The following is a 26,270-nucleotide window of genomic DNA, read 5'->3' as shown; positions in this document are numbered from 1 at the left end:
TAACTGTTGCCACTCTGCAGGATTTTAAGCTGCTGGTACAGAAAAAAAAGGATAGAAATCAGGATGAGCTTTTTAACATATCTTATGCAGCTGGTAATAATGAGTTGTATGAAGAGCCCCTCATCACATCCGCTGTAAAGTTAAAGTGCTAAAGATGTGAATCTGAACTGAATTAAGGAGTACCCAGGGCATTCATTATGTGACACAGTTTGTTATTGTTGCATAAGGGAGGAAGCCTCTAAATCAGCTCCCACAGGACGCCTGCTTCACCAGGTTGCACACTGCTCTGCTCAGCCTTTGATACGTCTGCCTGTAAATTGTGAGTGTCGCTCATCTGCTCGTGGTGAGACAGTCTGCTTAAATACAGGATTGGACATTTAAATGATTTCACTTGTGACAGGCCTGCTGTGACAGAATAACAGATTCGGCTGAACAAATAGGCCGTGGAGGCTGCCGGGGTCCCAGGAGTCGGCCCCCTCGCCCTCGGGCTCTGTTTTGTAAAGGACTTGTTTCAGTATGGCAGCACTTCTGGAAACATATTGAGCCTTGTTATATTGAATGAAATGCTAATTCTCACAGACTGTGTGGATTGTGGGTCTTTGTGTGCATGTGTGTGGTCACACAGGCTGCACATGTGCATAGGGACAGAATTTAATCCACAAATTAAAGACAAAATCATTTAAATACTGCAACATGAAAACAAAACCTGAAAGAAGTGTTCACTAAAAGTTGTTTTTGTCTGTTAAGCAACATTTAAAACAATCAGGCTCCTTTGTGTAAACTCACTCATGCTCTCAGGTTGAAATGACTCATGCCTTCTTATTAACAGTGTGAGTGGTACTGCCTGTTCTCTGACAGCCTCCAAACGTGGGAGTCCCTGAAGGCATTATAAGTTTATGACGGCATGATGAGGATGAGGCCAGCCAGCATCCGCTTAAAACAGCCAGGCCGAGCTCTGTCTGAACTTACCTTTCTTTGTGTGGGGAATTGGACAAAAGCCATAGTTCCCTCTGGTCTGTCAAAGCTATTCTATAATCAACCAAGCGTGGCCCTCCCCTTAAAGAATAGGAAGACATTATTCAGCTTCCTCCTTCTGATCTTGGGGCCACAACAAACCATGTAAGCCATGGCTGACTGGTTAAAGCGAGCAAAAAAAAAAGAAAAAAAAAAGGGAGAGCGAACACAATGTCCTCCTGTCAGCGGCTGCAGATACAGAGGCCTATCGGCCAGGCACCACGTGACCCAGAGACCACCGCCTCCACCATGGTGGCCACGCTGCTGAGGAGTGCCACACAGAGAGACGCCTTGAACCCAAACGCTGTGGGTCGACTGTGAGGTCACATGTCAGGAAGACGGTTGGTTCAAACAAGGGGAAGGTGTTTCTTAATCAAAAGAGCTTTTTATTTTTCAACAAACTGATCAGTAATACTTCTTCTTGTTACTGTAGTTTTGTACCATTTAAGTGAGATTTGTACAACAGGACGCTTAAAAAGGCAAAGCGGAGGGCTTGTTCTCAGCATATTGAAGCTACAACGCTAAGAGCAGTGCTTGAGCTCATTTTCCACGAGTGACTGAAATGTAGAGACTTAACACTCAGCCAGAACATTTACTGGCTGGATGGTCCCAGTTTGCCAAACTGCATCGGGGGGGATTTAAAATTAAAGAGGAGGCTTGGTCTAAAGACTGATATTCAGATGGGGGAGGAGGTGCCATGTGAAAGAGCAGAGGAAGATGAGTGCACAATATTTTCAACCTATAGATGTAAATACTGCTACATGTGCAGGTTGTAAAGACATAATACACTGCAAAAAAAAGAAAAAACAGAAATCCAATCAAGTGTTTTTGTCTTATTTTCAGTAAAAATGTCTTTTTAGTATTAATATGAGCCATTCACCAGAAAAATGGGTAACACTTCACTTTAGAGGTCCACAAATTTCATCACACTTAGGTAATAATTTGAATTTTTTTTTCTTATTTCTTTAAAATTAGCTCATAACTTTTAAAAAATAATGTCCAAATTTGTTGTTGCAAGTCATGATTGGAAGGTTACTGTTTTTTTCCAGTTTCTTTGAAATTTACTCCAAATTGCAAGGTAAGAAGGTGACGAATATCATATAATTTATTTGAGATGTTTTTAGAAGTATCCCAATGTTTCTGCTATTTCCAGAGAAGCAGGTGATAAATAGCTGCTTAGTTCTTGAAAACAGAAGTTAGGTTCATTGTTTCCTCTGATAATTACCTTTAAAATGTTCAGTGAATAATTCAATTTCCCAATAAGCAGTTGATAGTTAGCTGTTTGTTATTTAATTTCACCAAGTTCTTTAGTACCCAGTTTGTTGAGATCACATGTAAAATGATAAACCTTTATGATTAGACCTATAATGTTTTACATGATACAACTGAAGGCTTCAGATGTGATATTTACCAAGAGTGGGGTTGTAAACTGGCCTTACCTGATTGTGATAGACACTGTGAGTACAGACGCACTGCAAAACAGAATCTGGACAGATGTTATGTGTTAATTTTCACCAAATTCTCATGATATTTAGGGGTAATTTCAAACAAATAAGAAAAAACTTTGTCTAATTATTACCTCAGTGTGATGATATTTGCAGACCTCTAAAGTAAAGTGTTATTTTAAGTTATTTCAAGACAAAAATGAGGTCTTTAATTGCCTGTCACAAGTGAAAATAACTGAAAGTACAGTAAGGAAAAAAGTGTCTTGTATTAAGACATAAATTCTAGTTTCAAAAACTTGGTGAGCACACTTCTACGGAAGAGGATTAGGGCCACAAAAAAAAAAAAGAAAAAAAACTTTTTTTTTTTTTTTTCTGAGTAAGAATTAAAAATCCTGAGAAAAAAAAGTCAGAATTCTGAATTAAATTTCAGAAAAAAAATAGTAATAAATTTTAAAAAAGTGGATGTGTTTGTTTTTTATAAGTGGCCCCAATCCTCTTCCGTACATTGCTCTTACCCACTGGCAGATATTATTACTTGTTACAAGCGATTAAGCCTTCAGTTTTGTCTTTAAATGACTTGAAATAAGACACGTTATGTGATCTCTACAAAGTATCATAAGATAATTTTTACTAAAAATAAGACATTAACACTGTCTTAGACTCTCAGTTTTTTGCAGTGTAGCTTTGTCCTAATTGGAAAATAACTGCCTGCTTACAAATGGTGTCAGACATGGGAAGTTATATATATTGTTTTCCAATTTCCCCAAATAGAATCCCAATTTTTGTGGCCTGACTGAGCCCTCTTCAAAACCTGTTATTATTCCACTGAGCAGCGTTGATTTTTTAAGTGCACTGCCAATGATCACAGAGAGAGGCGCTGAATGTTAAATAGGTAAAGAGCCCTGTGGCAGAGGCATTGGCCCCCTGTTACCACTTAGCCCTATTTGGCTGGCCTCACTCACACTCATAATTAAGACCCCCTACTGTGAATATAAATGGCCCCTCAATCAATAGTGATAGAGAGGAATAAAGAGACGGAGAGACGGCAGGACCACGGGCATATCTCAGGGGCAAACATGATAGCATTATGAAAGGAGCAGCTTGAAAGCGGCTTTTACTCTGACAAGGGAGCCAACGTTGTAATTGTCCCTCGGGGGAGCGAGAGGCTCTTGTTATTAGAAAACAATTTCTCCCTCTAGGCCGCTTCTTCTTCAGCCTGAGGGCACACTGAGTCTACGTTTCACTCCTCCATCCTCTTCTCCAGCTCCACTCTCATGTAGGATGAATAAATGATGGAGGAAAAGTGGGAAAGTTGGAGCTGTGATGTAAAATTTAACATTCACTTCATGTTTCTAAAAGCTGAAAAAGAGAAATCAATAGGTTGACTGAAAACTATGATTATGTGATGAATAACTACAATGTTAGGGGAAGTAGTGCGCTTTAAAAGCTGCTAATCTGACGTTTCTGTGAGTCTGTTTCTTCTTGTTCTGCTTCCATTTTCCTCCCCTGTTCCAAACATACATCATTTCAAATATTTGGCCCATTCCCTGGCTAATTTCCAAGGTTTATTTCCTGAAATGAATCCCCTTTGTCAAATCCATTGATCCCTGCAAATCTAGAGCAACATTACTGTTTGTATAATAAATTGACCTGTAATGTAGATTAAGTAAAGGGGGGAGAAAAGAACGATGGAGGGAGGGAGAAAAAAGAAAAAGTAACAGAAAAAAATGCCCATTAACATTTTGCCTTGTGAGTTTGTGTGGTTAATTTAAAACATTTAAGGCTGGAAATGAGCTTCTCCATCAAATGTCCCACTTCCATTTACATTTCTTGCATACAAGTCAATTTGTGGCTGCCCCACACCATAAATCATTGCCACCGGAATGCTGTGTCGGTACCTCTAGACATTACCCTGGCGCATGGTACTTAAAAAAAGCAATTTAGAACTCCATTTGCTCAAAAAAAAAAAAAAAAAAAACACACACACACGAAAAGAAAGAACCAGTGTGCTTTCAGCAGACTCACACTTCTCACAGCAAAATGAAGATTAAACAGCATTGCCTAAAAGAGCTTTATTGTACATGAACATCCTGCGATGGTTCGAGTCGTTTTTTCCTCTTCTTTTGTGTGATGTATGTGTGGAGAAGTGGGTTCAACAAAAAGATAATATTCTGTTATTTCCACCTCTGGAGGCGTTTTTATCACAAAAACAAGATATTGATTGATCAGGTATTTAGGGGTGCAAATGACTATTATTGTTTTATCAGTAAAGCCTGAAACATTTGTTTTTTCTTTATAACTGTGATATTAGTTTCAACAGATAAAATCTTAGGAAGTTAATCATCAGCAGATGTGACTGTTTCTGTTGATATGAATTTCTAAAGAGCTATGTTTTATTATTCACACACAATTAGAGCTTACATGTGTAAACAATCAAGCTCTAACACAACAGCTGGAAGATGGAAGTATTTTTAGTGTGGGCAAAACATGGCAGAGAGTTTTCTGACTGGACATTAAAAAATAAATATATTTTTTTAATTAAGGTAAAATTATTATTATTTTTTATTCTATTTTATTTTTTTATATATTTTTATTAATGTATTATTATTATTATTATTATTATTATTATTATTATTTTTAAATCTGTTTTAAAAACAATATGTCACAAAAGTAACCTAAAGTCTAGGAGGGCCTTAGTGTTTTATACAAACGAAAAATTAGGCATTTTTACCAGCATTTTTAATTTTTTTTTAATTAGTTTAAATTTAAGTTTAACTGCTACGCTAGCATAGCCTAGCGGTCTACGCTGCTAGCCCCATGAGGCTAGTTCTCAAGCCTCGGTTCCTATATGTGACTCCCCACTGTCATCCTGTTTCCAGCTCTGTCCACTCTCCTGTAATCTCCAAATAAAGGCATAAAAAGCCTGGAAAAATAACTTTAAAAAAAAAAGAAAAAGGAAAAATATCGGTTTATCAGATATCGGTAAAAATCCGGTATCTCGCTTTCTGATGCACAATTCATTGTTTTGTCCTGAGAATGCCAAAAAAAGATTCTTCTCGATAGTGAAAGTGACTTTTTTCAGTGTCTTCTATTTTACCTACACAAAATAACATAAAATTATTTAGTTGAGTTTTGCTAATTGATTAGTGAAGTCACGCTTTCTTATAAAGCACATTTAATACAAAAGATAACATGATCTGCTTCGTATTGAGTTAAAACCAATCACAAGAGTTTGAAAAAAAACAAAAAGGAACAGATTGGTTTGTCGAGAAAACTGAACAAAAAATATTCAATCTTCAGTTTTTATTCTGTTTGCTCATGTAGCTTCTTCTGCTTTTCTTTGTCTTTCATGGTGGACAATGAAGAGATGTTTGGTGGAAATGAGCAGTTACTTCAAATAGGTCACTTGGACTCTTGGAAGTATGATCAGCTTTTCATAACAAGACTTTCGTCCTTTTAAAAATCTAAAAATTCAGTTGCAGCTCTGTTAGTCAGTTATCTCTTACGTTCAATGGGCGCAACAATTTTCTTCAAACGTTTGGAAGTGAGAATGACCATGTTTGATAACAGCTCAATCCTCAGTTCAGTCCATGCTACAGGACAAATATGTCTCTACAAGACGAGCTGTCTATTACTTTCTTATCTCCTGTGTGGCTGGCCTCACTCTGCAGACCCAAAGCTTCCTAGCAGGCAGGGAAAAGGCAGAAATAAACCCACAGGTCTGTTTACTGTGCCTCCATTCACCATCAATAATCGGCTGATAAAAGAGATGCTATCTGACCAACCAGAAAGCAGTGGTCAGTAGAAAAGGTACCACACTGTGTCACGTATCAGGAAATAATTGATGACCCCCTTCACAGGGATCTCAAACAGGGCATTGGGAAATCATTTTCAATCTATGGCTTAGCAGATGAAACAAATGCTCCCGGCTTGCTTTGTCAATTCTCACTCCTTAGGGTCAAACAAACAGCTTTTCCAGGGCCAGCTCGGAGGCTGCTGTACGAGCAGCCAAGCTTAAAATGTCCCCTGTCCTCCACAAAATGATACAACGGAGCATTTCATATACCAACACTTTGTTATTTGTCATTGACAAAGTTCTAATAAGAGGGGCCTTCATATTCATTGACCAGGTGACCCTTACATTCCCGAAGCCTGCAGCTCCGTGAACATGGACTCCCTGGTCCATGTCTGCTCTGAGCTCCCGCTAATGTCCCCGACAAGCGGTCATTAAGACATAAAGAGGAAAACAAGAGGCTGAATAGAAGAGGAGGCGGCTTATAGAGGAAAACAGACACGTGATATTCTTAGCTTGAATGCTCATACTGCATTTCTGTGCTGGGTGGTGCATATGTGTGAACAGCTGAAGTGCTAGTTGGTTCATAATTAGCTTATTGAAAGGGAATTAATTCATGAAATGATTACATATTCGAGCTATTTTTAAGCAAAAATTACCAACACTTCATGTTTAAACATTTTTAAGGAGGATGAAAACGCAGTTATTTCAAAATACTTGAAATGTAAGACTTTTTAAAGCAAATTTCAAACATTTACTGTCCAAAGCTTTAATTAACTGAAACATCTGAGTATCTTAAATTAAATATCAACTGATGAAATAGAATTAAATTAATCTGAAACATACATTTTCATTTTCTTCAAAGTGTGTTAAAATCCAAGCCTTAAAGTGGGAGCACTCTACTCCAGACCAGTTAGTGTTTAAATGGTCTGTTTGTGTTTTTAGCACGACTCTGCCTGTTGTCGACTCAGCAACTCCTTGACTGATTAGTTTAGCTCCAGTGCTACCAGGGGCCACACAATGGAGACAACATAGAGAAGATTCACACGGTTTACACAATGCACACAGATCCAGTGATGTTCTGCTGCTGTGCCAATCACTAATGAATCAATCAGTTAGATATTTACAGATATTTGTTGGTGGAAGTTGTTGTCCACTGCAAAAAACGGAGATCTTATCAAGTGTTTTTCTCTTATTTTCAGTGGAAAATTACTTTTTAGACTTGATATAAGCCACAGTCAACTGACCAGTCCAGAAAAATGTCTAATTTCAAGTAATTTAAAGAAAAAAATGAGGTCTGAATTTCTTAAAACAGGTAAACAAAAAAAAAATCTGCCAATGGAACAAGAGAAAAGTTTCTTGTCAAGACATTGATCTAGTTTCGATTAAATTTTCCAGCAAATTTTTCTTGTTTGACTTTTTTTTTTTACTTGTTACAAGCAATTGGTGATCTGTGCTTGTTGACTCCTGGGTCACATGATTATTCCTTTGACTCTGCTTTTCTTTAATGCGCATTTGCATACCTTGAAAATCAAATCCAACGCACGTTAGTGACAATTTATCTTCTGAGCGTGTGCAAAAAATCAAAATGTAGCAGGCAGCAGTGACGTCATGTCGGCGCGCTGCAAAATGATGCAATTGCAAATGTGTGAAACAAGCAAGGTTACAATAGTTAACTAAAACAAAACTAAAAACAAAAAACTAAAATTTAAAATACATTGCAGTTAACTCTAAAAACTAAAAACTAGAAAAGAAAACAAAAACGATAAGTAAACTAAAACTGTTTCCTGTGTTTACAAAACTAACTGAAACCAACTAAAATTATAGACAATATGTCCTTCCTTATCGTTTCTGACAATATTAACAGCCTTTAGGATTTAAACTAATCCGACACATTTTCCCAACCAATTTTACGACAGTTTTCGGCAGTTGTCAGTGCTGTACGGCACCATCATAGCGACGTACTGGGACGTGCTTGTTTACTGCACTGACTGGCTGTGCGCTGTGCTGCGACGAAACATAGTGGAGCAATGAATTAGATCATCTGTAATAGTTATATTGAATGTGAGTGTGACTTTATTGTTACAGAGTCCAAGTTTCTAATTATCAAAGCTCATTTTATATTGTTCTATATAATTTATGTTTTTATTATTTTTATATTAAGTTTATATTATTTTTTGTGTTTAAGGCAGCAGCCAACAGTTCAGTATCAGCATTGACTGAGCAGTGAGCACTATGTTGGACTTGAAAATAATCTGTATTACAAAATATTTACTCTGACCTTTTTTAATCCTGCACCTGGTTAATAAGATGTGAAAAAACTAAAACTAAACTGAAACTAAACTAAACTAAGCCTTGTTTCAAAAATCAAAACTAAATAAAAAGTAGAATGCCCCCTCTAAATGGAAAAAACTGTAAATGGTAATGGAAAAAAAAATGTCATAACTAACTAATACTTAACTATAATGACAAATACAAAACTATTATAACATGGAAACAAGTAAAAAAAAAAGTCTGCCAATGGCACAAGAGAAAAGTTTCTTGTATTAGGCCTTATTCTAGTTTCAAGCAAATTTTTTCTTGCTCCATTGACCTATTTTTTTAACTTGTTACCAGCAATTCAGACCTCATTTTGTCTTTAAACAACTTAAAACAAGACATTTTTCTGGACTGTTCAGGTGAATGTGGCTCATTTGGAGTACAACAAGACCATTTTTACTTCAAATAAGACAAAAACACTTGATTAGATTGTATTTTTTTGTAGTGTAATTATTTGTTGATGGAGGATAAATCAAAAATGATGTTTGGAATTGATTTTGTAAAGAGTAGCCATGTTGTGTTTTCTCTTAAGATCTCTTTTTTAGTCCAGTTTTATATTTAGTTTTCACTGATACTTATCGGTTTAAACCAGGACCTTGAAAGTAAAATTTCATGCTAGTCATGTGGAAACATGAGCTAGTTTGACAATAAAGCTTCTTCAAATTAAAATCTTTAAAAGTAACCATTGGAAATTCATATCTGCTGTGTTCGATTGATACTATTGCGAAGGTGTGAAACACTTCATGAAATGATGTTGGTCAAATCTGCAAAGATAGGATGCAAACTGATGCACTTTCCCAGATTTAGAAAATCCCACAAACAAACTTTACAAATACACTAATACGTCCTCCTGGTGTGCTGAGTTCCTCCTCCACCGCCCAGAAAACTCTTTCCATTTCTCCACCCTCACAGTCACTGGCCGAGGGGAGGAATCGACCGTCCGCGCGGATGACAGCCCCACATCTTACACACTTGTGTGTCCGCGGGCCTGCTGCTCGCCTCTGTGAAACCAACAGTTTATTCTCCACCAGCGGGGCTAAGAGCACGGCTCTGGAGGGGAGGGGGGCGCATTGTACGCCATTACCAAGACAATGGGGCCATATGGGGAACAGAAGGATCCCCCGCTCGCCTTTTCAGCACTCAACAAACGGCGCGGCGTATTATGTGTGGCGGCGGTCACTTTAGGGTTACAGTTTTTAGCATAACAACTGATGAAAAAGGGAAAGTCATTTTATCCCCATTTAGGGCTATTATTGGCACGACGTAAGGGGGTGAGATTTATGGGTTTTCAACAAAAGCCTGCTTGGTCAACACGCTGATGAAGGCTCGGGGAGAGATAATGGTATCACGTCGTGTTCATCAAATCAACATCATGTCAAAGGCGGCGGCTTTGGTGATTTGTGTTTGTTGACTCCTGGGTCACATGATTATTCCTTTAACTCTGCTTCTCTTTAATGCGCATTTGCATACCTTAAAATCTAATCCAACGCATGTTAGCGTCAATTCATCTTCTGAGCGTGTGCAAAAAATCAAAATGTAGCAGGCAGCAGTGACGTCATGCCGGCGCGCTGCAAAATGATGCAATTGTAAATGTGTGAACATCTTGTGTGTTGATTGGAGCATCGCGGATCTTGTGACGCTAGACTGCAGATCCAATCCATTCCCCGTGTATGGCATCTTCACACACAGTCAGCAAAGCAGCAAAAATCATATGGTGAAGTGTTGCTTGATCTACGACAAGTGCATCAATGCCAAGAGACTTTTTTTTTTTTCCTCCCCTTCCTCCTTCTGAGAGGATGCTTTAAATATCCTCTTCAGTGAGCGGCTGAATTCTCCTGAGATGGTGTGGAAACTTTAATGAATTCAGCTGAAGACGGTTAATCATTTTCATTTATTCAGCACAGTTCATGTGCTTATCTTTTTTGGAGGTTTTTGGAAATAATTTAAAAGTCACCAAAGATGTGCATTTGGAATTATTCTTGGAGCCTTTGGTGTCGATAATTATTGGCCTATCTGCATGTAATGAATCGACTATCCTCATAATCTGGCTCATAATGGATTTAGGACACCGAAGGGTCCTCTAAAGAAGATGAGAGCCTATTGATCCACAAGATAAATGCTCTTTAGGATGTTAATAGTCTAATTTGCTTTAATGATTTCTCCCAGCACTTCCCCAGTCAAGGACAGGATAATATACACTTAAAAAGGCATTCCAAGCCGAGGCTCAGCAACTAGACGCTTCCTGCATAAAAATGTAGGGCATTTGAGTCGAATGTTTGAAATTGATGATCAACCCGGCCATTAGTTTGTCTTTATTTGCTTCCTTCCAGGGTAATTATCATGGATTAATGCTGTTCTGGAGTGTCATGCGAAATAACATTAGCGGTATCCATTTCCAGAATAACCTGCCCAGGTCTAATAAGCAGAATAATAATGCTTGCAGGTTTTTCTTTGATGTGGCACTAAAGCGCACACTGAACACATGGTCTGTGGACCGCATGGTTGATGCATTATTTAATTAATTAGCTGTCAATTATCAGACACAAATTATCCCGGAGATGTAGGTGACGTGTATTGTGATTGTTAATTATTTTTGTGGGGGGAACAGAAATGTATTCTTTCTTTCTTTGGAGGCCTCTCGTTTTGAAATATTTAATAATGTAAATTTCCTTCCAGCAGCTTCTGCTGAGATCTGTCAGTAAATCTTCTCTCCGAGCCATACAAGGGATATTTTAGGATTTTAGCCCACCACCAGAGCAAATTTTAATCTCAGACAAAGGCAGTGTAGTATGACACACCAGAGACAAGATGAGCTATTGCTTTAGCAGTTTCAGGCATAAATGACATTGACTTCTGGGAGATGGAACTCTTTAACATGCTCCGCACCAACTGAGTCACATCTGCCGTTGACAAACAGCTAAGGAGTAACCTGAGTCTATGTTCTCTTTACTGGCAATTTTTACATTTTATCATTGAAGTCAATGAGCCAATCTGCAATTTACGCCGTGGAGAGCGGGATGAGTGTATTCAGAACCCGGTCACACACCCAATCTCCTACTAAAGAGCAGCGATAATGTAATAATGCCTCACTGATGTGCCAGGCAGTAATGGTGCTGAACATCTCCCATTCATCCAACACTACCTGATCATTGCTTTAACGGAATAATACATTACGGGCTGGAAATAGCTGTAAACCTCCAACTTTATCTTGGGAATGTGCGCTCGTTTTTACCTCGGGAAACGTTCCTGTCCCTCGGTAATAAAAGGCAGAGCTATCAGGATGAAATGAAAAAGAGATTGAAACCCCTCCGTCTCTGACAGGCGATGCACAGATACACAGAGTATGGCCTTCTTTTTATTCCGTCGCCTACAGGCTGTTTGTATTATTATGAAAATAGGTATTATGATCTTACGCCTCCACCCAGGAGAAAATGAAACACAGGAGATGTCTGCGTATTTCTCTCCTTATGGCTGTAAAGTAGGTCTGATTGACCGTTACTTCACTCTGTGTCTTAGCCCTGTCAATTCCTCCTTCCTTGACAAATGACACTTAGCCGTCTGTCAATAATGGCCCACGTAAATGTGCTTAAATGGGCCAGGGCACACCAATGTTATGGCTCTTCATCCTATTTAAATTACATTCTGCCTTACATAATTACAGAAAGCTGGTATAAGAGGGTAGCTGAGGCACTTTAACGTATGGATGTGGAGGCAGAGATGCATACAGTAGAGGGCCGTGTTAGTTAATGGTAAAGAAACACAAATGACACCGTGAACAAAGCTTTGTGATAATTAAGAAAAGACAGAGGCACAAGAAGGTGACATCAGCCATTAACCTTATATCAGGCCATTTTGTAAATCAATGTCACTCACATTTAATAACAAGTGTAATCAGAGGAATTATGCAAATTTAATTTGATGCCTCTTGCATTATGCAAATCTCAGCCAAATATAATGAATCCTGACACCTGACCAGTGCAGTATACAGCATGGGTGGTTCTCATTGTTAAGGACTGAGTGCTGACACTACCAAGGAGAGAAACACAGCAATTATTATGATCAGTCATAGTTATATTATCATTACTGCATTTGATATGTGAGTATTAGATCTTATTGTGTTATTTATAATGCCTCTACAAGTCTCTATTATCTGTTGTTACTTGTGTTGCTGTCTGTACATCTCATGTTTGTCCCCCTTGATTTTTTATCCAACTTTTTCTCTCCATGCAGCAGCAGCAGATGGTTGTCCACCAACGTTTCTGTCCCTCCTGAAGATTTCTGCTTATTTACAGGAAGCTTGTCCTTGCAGCTACTTACAATTGCCGTCTTATGGTGGCTTTTAACTCTGTGCATGACACAAAGATTACTACAGTCTAGACCAGTGGTTTTCAAATGGGGGTACACGAGGGCACTCCAGGAGGTATGCAAAATTCTAAGAAGTAGATTCAAGCAGGAACCAAGAAAAATTCCTTTAACACCATTTATACAATCAATGTTAGAATCCAATATAAGTTTAATTTCATAAACTAAATATTATATCCATTAGACACTAATAGTGCAGCACTGCGTTTTATGTCTTTTTTTTTTCTCAAACCAAAACTGCTTTAAGCTTGTTTGGGGTACTTGGAAGAAAAAACATTTCATATGGGGTACATCACTGAAAACAGTATGAGAACCATGGGTCTAGACCAGGCCCTAGGTCCATTTCCCCCATCTTTAATCTTACAATTTGATTCACATTAGTATCAGTTTTTTTTTGTTTGTTTCATGATTTTTTATTTATTTTTTTTTTTTTTTGGTCAGAAATCTTTTTTTTCTTTTCTTTTTTTTTCAAATTAAGTTCCTTAATTTAGGTCTTTCTTTATAAGCTGGGTTGGAAAAAAGTTACCGCTTTTCTCCACTAGAGGGCAAAACGTTTTTCTCCAACTATCCGATAACATGATGTCAGATCCTCTAAAAAAAACTCTAAAAACTGACTCACATGTGATGTGCATTATTTGGGAAAAATAGCTCCTGCTATCATCTGTAGACATTATCATCATCATTGAACTGTTGTTAAAAAAGCGAACCAAAAATCCAGAAAAATCAGAAATATCCAAGAAACTTGATTTATATCAAAATCATAAAAGATTCGCAATCAGGAGAAAAGCTTATCCTCCCAGCTAAATAGTAATGTCTCACTAAACTCTATTTGGACTATGCATAGGATACTTGTATAAAGCTAAAGCTCTGTACATTCTGCAGAATGTCATCAGCTCTTACAGCTGACATCTTTAAATGAAGAGATTTAACATGACGTGAAAATGTGAGAGATCAAAAAACACATTAGAGGACACAAGACCAGATTAAAACGATGAAATAATGCACAACAAGACAAAAAAACAGTGCAGATAAATGGTTCCAATGGAGGATGAGAAATATTTTGGGCTCAAAATGTTGTTTGCAGGTCAAGTAGTCATAAAAACTTAATGAAAAACAACCCTGATAAAATCCAGATCCAGATCCTGCCATCAAAAAGTTCTGACATATTTTACCCATATCGCCCCCTAGAGGAAAACATATTCCTTGAGTTTGCTGATTTTTACGCAGCACATGTATCATCTGGTATCAAAAGGCAATTGAGGGACAGGTGAGCTTTGATTTCATAAGTCTGTAAAGATGACACAGGTGTGCTTGGTGCCACCTACTGACAGATTTTTAGAGAGTCATCAAAAGAAAAAGATAATAAATAAAGCATCTATGTGTTACTTTCAGGGTTCAAAGACTAGTCAATTGGTCATTCTCACAAAATCTAATCAACCCTCTTTGGAAAAGTTTTGACACCCCAGGTCTAGTCTTGCTCAGTTTTAAGTTTCCTGAAATATCTTTGCTGTGATTGGACAGAAATTAGTAAACACTTTTAACAAACTGCCTGAAAAAACTAAGGGAAAAGGGTGAAAATGTACAGAAGGTAATCATTTATATTATTACAGCTTCTAATTATGCGTTTTTGTTCAGCGTACTTCATTTTGCCCGCTACAATAAGGACATTTAGACAGCTATGATTCCACGTTCAAGCTACACTGGCTGTTATTAAAAGGTCTTTGTGTAAATTTGTCAGGCGATTCAGATTGTGTTTCTGTAATGGATTGAACACACTGAAATACAAGAATGAAAACAAACGACAAATGTCTGCTGCAGAAGCAATTTTCTGTGTATTGTATTAGTGACCAACATGTCGGCATGACCCAGCGACTCCGACAACAACCCCACAGACACACTGTTACAAGTGGTTCATAATAACAAGGGGACTCCTCGCGTCGAATGCAGTCAGCTGGTTCACAACAACCAAATGTTACGGAGTAAAACAGCATGTCATGCTGCCATTTGACATGGTGAAATAAGATTAGATGAGATCCATTTCAGAGTGCAGAGGCTGGCCTCTTCCTGCACACAATCTGCAATACACAAATATCAAGCAAGAGGAGGCTGCTGGGGCATGAATGTTGGCACACTCAGAAAAAAGCTCATGCTGCCCTCTTTGAAAGGAGTCTGCTTTATTTATGATTCTTAATACCTTGTAAATTAGAAATCACTCCTGTTTAAAACCATGTTAATGCTCTGAGCCTCAGCAGTGAGGGGGTTCATTCATTCTGCTCAGAGCAGCTGAAATGTTTATCAGCTGTGATCAAAGATGAAGAGAATGGTTAGATATGAATGTTGGTGAAATGAGAAGGTGGATGGATGGATACAGAAAAACATGGAAATATTAGATGGACGAATGATGGTGAGATGGGTGAATGGGTAAATATATGGATGGATGAATGACAGACTAACACAAATTTTGTCAGAATGGCTGGATGTATGAAAATTGTGACTGTATGAACACAAATATGGGTGGTTGGATGATTTTAATTTCAGTTGAATTTTTGAGAGATGGACAGATGGGTATGATGATAAGTGGATAGATGTAAGGAGGAACAGGTGAATGACTAGTTGTTTGATAGACAAATGTATGTATGTATGGATGGATGGATAGATTTATAAATAGATGAGCATAGATGGATGAATGGATGGATGAGTGGACGTTGGATGGATGGATGTTGAATGGATGGATGGATGGATAAATTGATGGATGAATGGATAAATGGATAGATGAGTGGACGTTGGATTGATGGATGTTGAATGGATTGATCGATGGATGGGTGGATGTTGAATGGATGGATGGATGGATGGATAGATGAATGAATGGATGTATGGATGAATGGATGGCTGGATGGATGAATGGATTGATGATGGATGAATGATGGATAGATGGATGAGTGGATAGATGAATGAATGGCTGTATGGATGAATGGATTGATGGATGTTGAATGGATGGATGGATGGATGGATGGATGGATGGATGGATGGATAGATGAATGAATGGATAGATGAATGAATGGATAGATGAATGAATGGATTGATGGATGTTGAATGAATGGATGGATGGATGGATGGATGGATGGATTACTGGATGGATGAATGGATAGATGGATGGATGGATGGATGAATGGATGGATGGATTTACATATTTTGTGGGGTGGCCTAATGGATGAATGATAATAGACTGATCATTACAAATGATTCTGGAATGGATGGACGGATGATAAATGGAGGATGGATGGATGGATTGATGGATTGATTGATTGATTAATTGATAAACTGATAGCTGTATTGTTGGATGGATTGATGGACTGATAAATGACTGATGGATGAATGAATGGAATGTCAAATGGATGTGTGGGCTAACAAATGGATGTATGATAGACAGATCAACAAAAAGGATTTTGTGGAATCGGACGGTTGAGAGTTAAGTTTGTAAGTTTAGCAGATCAATGGTTGGATGGGAAATTAAAAAAAAAATCCATAAGTTTTTGAATGAATCTTTGCACGTTGTATGGATGAGCAAATGAATATTTGATGATGGATAGACTGATGAATGGATGTTTATGTTTGCTAGTTAATAGATGTACTAATGTGTTTTTATACTGTATATATGTATATACTGAATAAAGCCCACTGTTACAAGACAATAAAATATTTCATCCCAAATCCATCATTCCAGACTTATCACAGCTTATTCAATCAATTACTCAAAGAGCTATTAATTAAAGAAGATGTTCATTAATTGTAGCCCTATGTAATAAATGAACAGTAAATTAAAATAATTAATAATGAAGAGTCAAGTCATTCAAAATAAAGCAATCATAAATAATTCCACTAAGGAGAATTTTTCTCTGTCAGTTGTTTCTCTCAGAGCCTATACAGCAGGATTTGTGTGCCTCAGATGGTGTGTGCTACTAAGTCCTTTAGCGTGCTCCACTCTAGGAGTAAAATGAGCTTCGATCTCTCCCAGAGGTAGCCCATCAAGAGGTGGGGAGGTTAGTTGGTCGTCACGGCCATCTAGACCCTGGCCTGTGAAAGCCTGCCAGAATCAATGCTAATTATGCTGCCATCTGCGAGGTGCCTGTGCTAGGTTGACACCTGTTCACTTCCAAGTGACGCTCAGAAACTTCAATCAAGCTGGGAAACAAGATGCTAACTGAGGGAAATGATTTGTAAAGGTATTGACAACAATGATAGCTGGGTGGTTAACAATCGTACATTGTCATAAGAAAAGATAGAAGGGAAGTCAAGAGTGAGCACAAAGTCAGGCATTGCTAGCTAAAACAGAAGAAAGGCTAAACTGTTTCTGAGATGCTACATATATTACATCCTCTCTGAAAATGTCTAATTGACCCTTCCTCTCAGTCAGCAGCGCCGTCGCTCCTCGCCTGGAATCCCAACTCAGCCTACGTGTGTGATAAATGTCCCTGGGCTACGGCAACACTGTCCCTCTCTGGATAATTTATCATGCAAAGACAATCAGTCAGAGGACTTGATTAATATTTTCTGGGGGATCTTTTCAACTTTGGAGGCTGATCTAGCCAGCCACATTAGGCAGAGTGTTTGCGAGAGGAAACCAATAAACCAGGTTTGGCTGTTTGCTCACTGAGACCGGGGGCCTGTCAATTCTTTGCCCCTTGAAAGAGATCTGCCATTAAGGTGACATGAGAAACAAATGAGGCCAATTTCTCCTCCAATGTCCCATCTGATATGTCAATAAAGGCCCAGCAGCCGCAGGATGCTCCGAGATGGATTTTTCCTTGCAGCTAGACAATCAGTGGAATACATCTAACTTTCCTCCGATAGGTGAATCACTCAGACAAAACCAATGGACTGGCGTTAAGTAGCAACTGCAGATCTGCTTTCAGATGTATACATGAGCAAGATTTACTTCCAGGGTTTTGTTTTCCATCTTACAAGATAAGATAAGACAGGCAATGCATTAGAATTATGTTTGTCTTTGGCTCAGTACAAAGCTGGAGTTTGACCAGACAGCAACATCTCCCTCACAGCGAGATGTAGAAACAAGAGATTTTATCTGTACAGGTGGTTTTGTTCAGTCATAGCTTGAATCAGGCTGGAGAAGCATACATAAAATATGGATGAAAATGTATTCCTATCCAGCAGAGGCGGTTCCTGCCAATACAACAAAGCAGTAGGGGTGCAGCTCTACATTGATATTCAGTAAGATAGAACTGTAAAAATCACTAGCAAAAGATGAAAGTATAAGATAACTTTATTATTAAAAAATCTAATATATAAAAAAATATGTCTATCTTTGCATTTATGTGCTTGTGAGAGTTAAGAAAAACTGTGTTTAAAATTATGATACAGTGGGGTTGGGGGGTGGGGTTATTTCTTGACTGTGTTAGATACTTGATTCTAATTGGTCAAACCAATAGACTTTATATTATAAAGAATTAATGTCTGAGATGTCACCTGTTTGTTTCTGATGCCAGATTTTAAACCCTATTGTCAAAGGAGGCCATAATGGAAATGGTCCGCCTTAAGCAGAATCTCAAAGAACTGCAGTTTTTAACCCTTACACATGGGCCTCATCACTCTTTAGAAAGCTTAGCCAACTCATTTCCCCTCTGCCTGTTGACACTGTGGCAAAAACTTTTGCTGACGTTTTTCTCTGAATAAACTAATTTTAAGTTAATGCCATCAAAAATATGCACCCACATTTTGGCAATAGAAGCAGCTTTAAGCTGTATTTATTCACACAAGTTATTGTTCTTTAAACACTAAATTTAAAATATCAGCAGCATGAAAATGTCTGGTTGTTCTGTGGTCAGTTTTTAAGGAGTTATACTATGCCGTTGAGTTCACTTCTAATGAGTTATGACTGTTATAGAGCTATAGGTGTTTTGGAGCAAAGAGTGACCGTGCTAACTAGTGACTGTCAGCCAAGTGTGTCAGTGATTGTCAGCTGACAGTCACCATTTAACAGGGTCACACTTTACACTGAAACACCAGTGACGTCTGAGGTTGTTATTAAATATCTTGTCTTTATCCAACCTCAGGTAACCAGGTTTGACTGCAAAAGCTAATTTTAACTGCCAATTTATTTTTCATGTAGTAAATGAAAAAGTTGGTTTGGTCCGAGGGTCTGTCCAAATATGGACTCAACATGGAGAGTAGGGATGGGTACCTTTCGCATTTGAAACGATACAGTACCGATACCCGGTACCTGGCAATCGGTACCAGTACTCAACGGTACCAAGTTTTGGTACTTTTTTGTGTTTATCTGGTAAAACGTCAATTTGTTTAATCATGAAATATAAAAAAAATTCAATTTAACAAATTCATTCTTCAATATATAACCTTGCAATGCTGTGTTCATGTCCAGCATGGAAAATCACCTACTCTTCCACTCCCTCACAGTCACAAAGATGCATTTAGGTACCTAAATATGGTACATTTTGGTTTTACATGAATCGATACCCGGTACTTTTGACAGAATTCGGTCGGTACCAAAAAAGTACCTAATTCTGTACCCATCCCTAATGGAGAGTAAATACTAGGTGAACCTAACAGAAACAGATTTTGAACTATCGACCAGTCTTCCTAGTGATTTTAAAATACAAAACTATTAAATCCTGTAAAATTTGGTGCAGTTCTCTATCTGAACGTAGTTTTCTGGCTTCTTTATTTTAACCCAGGTCTTAGCGGCCAGTGTGCTTGTCTTTGGTTTGGGAGGGTTTCTGGTTTATTGACACGTGTTCATGTCTTTATATTTTTCAGTCTGGTGGGTGTCCACAGACAATGCAGGTATAAGCATTGAGTGTTTAAAGTCCTCTCTGGAGTACACGCTGGATTTCACTACTAGAAACGTCTGTCCACTGAATGTCTGTCCAAGTTATTACTGTTCTACATCTACTCAGTGATTCTTCACAAACCTGGGAGTCGTTTAGGAACTGTCAAACTGGTGTTATTGAGGTAAAAAAAAATGCATTTTCTTGGTGGTTAACACTCTCAAGTTAGTTGACCAAACATTGTACTCTACAGAGCATGCGTAGCGATTACTGTGCACAAACAGTAAATTGGTCTATAGATTACTGTTTTTTTATTAAGTTTCACATTGGAGTCCTGCTCACCCTGTCTGGATTCTAATTCACATAACCATCAGTCCCCTTTACACGACCCCTTACGTAAACAGTCAAATAATCTTATTAAACGGGCCCGTGGTATCTTAACCAACACTGAACTATAAATTATGTAGTTAGCAGAGAGAAGTCGCTTATTAACAATAGACTCAATTAAAAACTGGGTGATCCAATCCAAACAATGTTCTTCATGAAAGACCTGGTTAGAAAAGACAAAGAACAGTTAACCTCATGAAAAAAAGAAGAAAAACCCACTGGGTTATAATATCTCTCCATAACAGCTTTCAAATTAAAAATGTAAATGCTTGTGCAGACCTGTGCAGGACTGACAAACAGAAGTTAGCATAGATCACAATTAGAAACAACACCACAGACCTACGTGTGATTGCAATACTTAAATGTAGAATTATTGCCTCATCTGCTGAGCCGCAGCATCGATGGGCATTCATTAAGTATGCAGCTCATAAAGTCAAATGTTTTTCAATAAATATCATGGGAACGAGGCTGGAGATGCTGCACATTCAGAGACTTACAATGGCAGCATATGTTGAGGTGGATTGAGTCCTCGGGCTCCAATCTGGCTCCCTCTCCCTCGGACTTAGAAGATAAATGACGTGGGCTATTTTTCCATTATGTTAATCAAAACACTCACCATATGCATTACTATTATTAGAGTGGTAACAGAAGACATCCTGTTTGTGATGTGAAATTGTAAGACTGAGCTTTAATTGATCGCAAACGCAGTTTTAGGAGAGTCAAAGATAATTCAACAGCTGGTCTTGTTTATGTCTCTTGTTAACACGTTATATATGTTTTATGGAGTGTCAATTGATGTAGTTTCATATTAGAGCAGCAGCCTATTTACAAGGATGCCTCAGTGCATATTGAGAAGCATGAATGCCAAATAAGATAATTCAACACTTTCATTTTTGTAACAGCAAACTGTCCGTTCAGCTGCTTTCAAAGAGCTGTTTATGTGTGATTGTTGAGAGTGGAGGATGAGGATTATATGACTTTAAGTAAAATAAACTTAACAATTCCTCTGGCACTTAAAAGAGTCTGAGAATGTGTTCTGGCCCACCTTTGCAGTGCTAATTGTTTTCTGTGATACACATAAGGTCTCAGGCACCATCTTAAATTCCAAGGTTGCACTTACAGCCCGCTGGACGTCCTTGACTGGAGCCAGACGCAGGTCTAGAGAGGGCCGTTTGGACAACAATGTCATTGTTATGGCCTTTGTCATCTCAATTAGCAGGCGGGTGCTAAAACACAGAGCTCTAAATGGTGGCATCAGTGTTAACCTGGGACACAACACACACCGCCCATAAACCCCAGCACTTATGCCTACTGCTGACCAGGCTGTTTGTCTCTCATTACCTTCAGGCAGCAAAACAGGCCCAGAGGTTAAGCTAATGGCCCTCTCTTTCACAAAGTTACTGCAGCTGAATGGAAGTATGAAATGAAAGTTATTTCTGCAAACACAAGGCCTGCTGTTCAGACAGGCAGCTGGAGCGGCTGGAGTTGAAAGGAGGAACTGGAAGAGGAAAGAAGATGCTAACTTTTTTTCTAACCTTATTCAGACTCCTGTAGCTTTGCTAAGCATCTGCTAAAATAGAGTTTCTCTGCAATTTAAAAAAATACATTACTATCATACCTATACAGTAGTATGCTAACTCAACTTAAGTTGAATTTGATCATTAAAATTACTGTATTCCGAAAGAATTATAGCTAAGCTAGTAAAAGCATTTGATTGGTTGTCCCCTTCAGAAGTCTAAAGAAGGTTTAATGTTTGGCAAAAGTTTAATTATCTCATGAAGCTTCTCTATCCTGTATTTTTACTCTTTTTTTTCTTCATTTTCATTTGAATTTAAAATGTATTAAGCCTTAAATGCTGGATAGAAATACTTTGAAAGCTAACATTTTCTAGTATTTCGTCATGTTACATTTTGTGCTAGCTATGCAATGTTCCTTAATGCTCTAGATAGCTTATGCCAGAGGTTCCCAAACTTTTTTCGACCATGGACCCGTTTCAGGTGAGACATTTTTCCAAAGACCCTCTCACTACCATAGCGCTGATTGGCATAATAATAATACAGTGGAATAATGTACTATGTTGTATTTTGCAATGATAGAATTAGGCTACATTTATACTTCCCGTTTTAATAAGTGTAAACTCTGAGGAAATTTTAGCCCTGTTGTGCTTTTGTTTTCAGTTTTTCTTTTCCATTATTGCACGCTTTGAAGTGATGGACATCATGACCACATGACTCAATCTCATGGAGCAAAACTAAATTGAGCAGGAATATTGGAAAGAATTAGCTGATTTTAATGGTGCAAGAGATCCCAGTTTTTTGATATTTTTTGTAAGTGATAAAGCACACGTTTACAACTGTTTTTAGATTATTCTGTGGTCCGCAAGCCATGGTTCAGGGATCCCTGGGACCCCACCCAGGGAATCACTGGCTTATGCTAGAAAAAACTAGGGAGTGGAATTTCAACCCAAAACACTAATTGCGAGTCACTGGCATCTATTCAGCAGTTGTGTTTATATTTCTAACTAAATAAGATTTGAAAGGTATTGGATGTGTGTGTCGACTGGGATTCAGACGGTTCCAGGCCGAATTTGGAACAACCATGATTCTATTTCTGTCATTGAAAATCTTGTCAAATGAAATACAACCCTGTGACAAAACGTTCTGTTTGTGCCACTGAAGCGCCCACTATCGACAAAGGAGTACCTCTTCGATCTTTGCTGATCTTGCCTCTTGTGTGTTTAAGTCATGTGTCCGAGAAAAAAATCTTATCCTAGTCAAATGCTTTACTCACTGTGAGTATTTGTTGTACCTAGGAGTGAATATTGGCAAGAACCTTACAATACAATACGCCTCACAATACTTGGGTCTTGACACGATTAATATCACAATATCACAAATATTGTGATACATTGCGATACCCTACACACTTAACTATTTGATTGAAAACAGCTTTTTTATTTCGTTATATTTGAAATACTGAAAGTCAGATGCAGTGTTTTATACACACTTAGCTTGAAAACATAAAGTGCATCAAGTTTGTCACTTTAACTACAGTGATTTTAAAAATGATTGGTTGAAAGACGTGGTCAGTTGGTGAAACTGATAAATGTCAATTGTTATAACCAATGTTACTCGTGAAAATCTAATATTCCACAAAACATGACTATGATTATTTTATCAGTCAACTGAAAGGTAAAAAGTAAACTTTAAATTATTCTTAACTGACTGACCCAAGAAATGAGAGAAAACTTTGATGTTTACATCATCAAAACCCACATCATTGAGTTTAGGAATAAAATATTTTGAATTTACATTAGGATAATATTTATTATACAGTTTATGGACAACATACAGCGGAGAAGCTCTTCAGCGCCATCTACTGCAGTGGAGGTGTGGAAGACGTACTGCACTTCCTACCCACCTAAAATATGAATTTTTGTTGAAACAAAAATATTGACATTAAGAGATGAAATGTGGATATTTTATCACAGGTCAAAATATCACGATACATTGCTGTATTGATATTTTTCACACCTCTAGTTGTACCTTGTCTCATCTGACACCTACCCTCCACAGACTGAGTTATTGAGGATAACAACAAAGTATTTTCAACCCTTTTACTTATGGACTCTTTTGCTTCAGTAGGTCATAAAAAGGCATCTCTGTTACTTTCAGTTTGTTTCCTAATCAGTGAAAAAATCCTCACATGAGCTTTAAAGACAGTAGATTCAGTAATCAGTTGTCCCTTAGCAACAGATCTCCTCAGACTCAGTCATCAGTAATTGGTCCTTCTCTCTGACTCACTGTTTGAACTCTCAGTGTTGAACCGTTTTCAGCACAGACAGAGCACATAATGCTGTGCATGTTTAACAGTCATTTCCATAAGTAAGTGCAATTTTTGTACAGTTTGTTCCTGTGTAATGAAGTGAAATCTTGTTTGTATTCCCCCTATTTCACAAGGAAACCCACTCAAGCAGCTACATGGGAATTAAAGGGGCTAAAAATTAAAAAGCGGCACTATCTCTAACTGGATGTCACATTATTAGGGAAATAAAATAAATTACTCGCATACTAAGTAGTTTTTGTTTTTGTTATTTCTGGGTTTTATATTCAGTGAGAGCTTTTTTCCCCCTTCATTGTTATTGTCTGGGTCTATAAGTGACCTTAACAAGAAAAAATGCAAATGATGTGCGAGAGAAAATGGCTAACATTTATTTATCCTCGCTGTTCTCTTGTCTTGTTGGTGTCATTAGAACAGTTCGCTGCGTCCCATTCTCTCCCATTATCTCGGCTATCAACGCAGCACAGCAAGATTCCAGCAGGGCTATAAATACTTCCCCTGGACCACATACGGCTAGCACATCATCTCCCAGACACAGCTTAATGATGGAAAAAAAATCTAATGTCTTTTTGCCCCCTTTCCTCCACACATTCTCACAAAACCATGAAAAAAAGTCAGCCAGCTTGCAGAAGTTACACATACATTTAGGGAGAAAAAAAAAGGAAAAACATTTGCACCTAAGTATCCGCTGCGTCTTAGAAGGTGTGAGAGGAAATGATAGATGTCTGTCTGATCATCCAGCGGCGCGGGTTTTTTGTTGATTGCACCAGGGTCAGTGGCGCTGGCTCCACGGATCCATTAGAGCGAGAATGCAAAAAGGACACTTTATCTGAATTCATTATAAATGGATCTATATCTTATGTTTAGGGCCAAGGACACGATTTGTATCACAATGCAAATATCTATCATTAAATGTTGACAGTTCATTTTTCCTGGCAAAGAAAGAAAAATGTTTCCTGTGCTGCACTCTTTCCGTGCTGTTCTTCGCCTGTTAAGGTGCCAACAAAGTAGTCGAAGTTGATTTGTTGTCCAAATTGAGCGGTTTGTCATAATTTCATCAGGGGAAAGTATCCTGTTTCATGATTTGCATGTATGGAAGCATTACAGGTGGGTAGCATGATAAATATCCAGTGGTTTAACCAAAAATGCAGACTTTTAGCACAAACTACAGCCAATCTTAGCAGGATGGTGTAAACAACAGGAAATAAGTTGTTGATTTAATAAATTGCAACACATAACAAAGACAGATCGGTGCAAGAAACCTGAAGAAATGTTTCATTTTGCTTTGAATTGTTTGGTATATTCCTTTAAAACCAGGAGTAACCCCGTCCAACGTCTCCTTCACACAAACTGACACATCATCATTTTCTTATGCCTCGCACAAACTTGTAGCCGCTTTGTCCGTTGCAGCGAGTTGAATTGCTGAGCACATGGCTGGGCATGTCAGTCAAAGAGCAAAAAGGAGCATCCCGTTGTGTCGCTATCTAAATAATGGCTATAAAGCGTAGCTAACGGTGTCCTCTGAAACGTGCTCAGGTGGAAAGAACTAGACAAACAGAGACAGCCACCGCAGTGCTCCCTGACACAGAGGACAAAGTGAGGGCCTCATTTCCTCCCTCTAATCAGTGTTTACATCCACCCCCGGTGCCAATGGCTGGTGACTGAGCAAGACGTGTATCAATCACCAGCAGCAACCTAGCTGGGGAGGACGTAGAGATACACAAACTCACACACAAACAGACACACACAGCCTGGCACCAGGAGACGCTCTAATCTTAACCTCTTACTCCTGTGTCCTCTCTCCTCCTCTCCTTCTCTAATGGGTGCAGAGGAATTACAGCTAATTAAGGATGTAAATGGTGGCAGAGAGTGACTTCTAATTCTGCATTAAATTGTCTCTTACCTCAGCAGAAAAATTTATCAGAGGCGGCAATGTCAACTTTTACTGGGGCGGGTTATTTGCATTTCTGCACACATTAATTCGAGGATGTGCAGCGCCTACAGAGGGGGGGCGCGAACTGCATCCCAGCAACCGGTAGCCCCCACAAGCGGATGTTGTTATTGCTCTTCTCACTCTGTAGCCTCTGAAGTAATTGCTGTTCAAGACGCACTTTGAAAGCATAGCAGGCGGAGGCGAAGACAAGAGAGAAACGCGAGCACGGAGTCCGTGCTGTCACTTTCCGTCGCTCCACAGATGTTTACAAGGTCAGAGCGCGGCCGTAAAGACGGGAGGAACGCCGGAGCAGGACCGCGGGTTAGGTGTTGTGGCTGGCCGCATTAATTATCTTCGCGGCCGTTCTTGAGGTG

This window comes from Halichoeres trimaculatus, unplaced genomic scaffold (assembly GCF_033239565.1).
Source record: "Halichoeres trimaculatus isolate MK-OKI-2021-1 unplaced genomic scaffold, fHalTri1.1 fHalTri1_scaffold_23, whole genome shotgun sequence".
Classification (NCBI taxonomy): Eukaryota; Metazoa; Chordata; class Actinopteri; order Labriformes; family Labridae; genus Halichoeres; species Halichoeres trimaculatus.
This window is presented reverse-complemented; position numbering follows the sequence as displayed.